Source organism: Myotis davidii, unplaced genomic scaffold (assembly GCF_000327345.1).
Source record: "Myotis davidii unplaced genomic scaffold, ASM32734v1 scaffold142, whole genome shotgun sequence".
NCBI lineage: Eukaryota > Metazoa > Chordata > Mammalia > Chiroptera > Vespertilionidae > Myotis > Myotis davidii.
Window position 1 is genome coordinate 1487102 of NW_006294400.1, and position 2322 is coordinate 1489423.

At 47.3% G+C, this 2322-nt stretch overlaps 1 protein-coding gene across 1 annotated transcript in view; it reads left to right on the plus strand.

Moving 5' to 3' along the window:
• ENG (endoglin) overlaps positions 1-2322 on the plus strand; it is a 20454-nt gene that overhangs the window by 6022 nt on the left and 12110 nt on the right. The window lies entirely within an intron of this gene.

Genomic DNA, 2322 nt, shown 5'->3' on the forward strand with positions numbered 1-2322 from the left:
GGAGAGACACATCACTCGGCTGCCTCCTGAACGCCCCCTACTGGGGACTGAGCCCACAACCCAGGCATGTGCCCTGGTCAGGAGTCGAACCTGGGACCTCTCGGTCCGTGGAACGATGCTCAATCCACTGGGCCACACCAGCTGGGCTACGCTTCTCTTTTTTTATTTCCTTTATCCAGAGTCCCACCTGGTGTTGGCTCCTAACCTCGTCTTACCCCCGTTTCACAAATGGGGAAACTGAGGCACAGAGGAGCAGGGACCTTTGCAGAACAGCAGCAAGAATGAATGTTCAGGAGGCTCTTTCCTCCCAGCCTAGGGGCTGCGCTCCCAGCTGCTCTCTGTCACCTGCAGTGCTCTCGGCCTGTGGGGTTCAGCTAGGGCCAAAGGATGGACCCCCAGACCGTGGGGCCCGTCGGTTTGCTGTGTGTGGGGTCTCAGTGCTCACTCCTCTGGGTGAGGAGAGACAGATGGGGCAGATTTGGGAAAGAGAAGACTAGGCAAGCTGCCCAGAGGGCCAGGGGCTGTGGGTCCCACTCTGGCACCAGGCCGACTTGCACTGGGTGCCTGACCTCGCCGCTCTCCGGCAGTTCCCTGAGCCTCACTTGCTGCATCTGTAAATGGGAGAATACCAGCCCTGCTTCGGTGAGGGCGTGTGCATCATGCTCAGGACAGGGCCAGGCACGGATCAGGCTGCCCCGGGTGACATTACTGGCATTCAGTGGTTGTGTATTTGAAGAGCTTTATTGAGATAAAATTAGTCCGTTTAAAATGTACAGTTGAGTGGCTTTTAGTGTATGCACAGAGTTGTGCAGTCATTTTCCATTGTTGAGGCTGACAGTACACACGCAGTCAAGGTAGGGAAGCCGGGTGCGCCCATGGTCAAGGTTCTGGCAGCTCGGCTGGGCCGGGCCTTTCGCCCCATGACCAGGTGGGTCTCCCTTCTCTGCCATTAACTTTAAGAGGTGACGCAATCCTGGGACAAAATGGCAGTTCTGATATTTATATTTGTATCTCATATTTGACCAAAATATGACATTAAATCCAGTACTTAATTTTTAAAGTCGTTAGAATGCATCATATTTTTGTAAATTGATGAAACAAGAGATTTCAAAAAACCAAAAGTTATAAACCCATCAGACAACATTAATTTTAAAAAAATTGTGAACTTATAAACTCATTCTGCTATAAATTAGCATAAAAATAATTCTTCAAAAATAAGCTACCTAAATAGCTCCCTAAAATGAAAAAAAAAGTTATTTGTGAAACACTGAAAATGGAATGTTATTTGCTCTTTTGTCTTAAAGCACAAACGTACAAACAAAGAGTGATTATGGTGTCATGACTGAGGAACGGAAAACATTTCTCGGCAAATTTTCCAGCGGCTAAAACATTCTGTCCAGCTCTGTGACATCATCCGGGGAAATGGCCAGGAGATAATTAGAGGTTAAATAAAAAATTTTCCACTGATCTCTCCGTCTTGAAATCTCTCCCTCGTTTTTGATAAGTTGGAGGAGATGTTTGGGGTCAGGCTGTGTCTTTGCAGAGATTTCCAGCTTTTGAGAGCAGCTGGAGTTAGGGTTTCAGTAGACTCTGGGTCGGAAAGTCTTCGAGTCGAGCAGCTCGTCCCTCCATGGAAGCTTTGCCTTTGGGGATCGCTGCGTTCTCTTCTCCTCTTGGGAGTAGAAAGGCACAGGAAATGTGGCTGGGCAGCACCGTGGATGAGAGGAGAGGCCTGCCCGGGACCACAGCCTAAGCTCCATATTTATTTGCTGTGTGTTCCTGGGCAAGTGACTTCACCTCTCTGTGCCTGTTCCCTCATCTGTGAGAATAATAATGGTACCTACCTCTTAGGGTTGTTCTGAGGGTTAAATGAGTCATTAGATGAAGTACTTAGAACAGTCCTGGCACACAGTAAGCACTCTAGGTGTTGTTGTTATTATGATGATCTGTTGTTATTTGTTGTTCTGGAAGCATCCTAAATACATACACCATGATCCATTAAAAATTTTAATGCAGTACCTATCTCTCAAGATACAAATGATCACAACTTCACATTCTTAAAAATATCAAAACAGCCCTGACCGGTTTGGCTCAGTGGATAGAGTGTCGGCCTGCGGACTGAAGGGTCCCGGGTTCGATTCCGGTCAGGGGCATGTCGCTTGGTTGCGGGCACATCCCCAGTAGGGAGTGTGCAGGAGGCAGCTGATCGATGTTTCTCTCTCGTCGATGTTTCTGACTCTCTATCCCTCTCCCGTCCTCTCTGTAAAAAAATTCAATAAAATATATTTAAAAAAATATCTAAAATTACTAAGGGTCCATTAT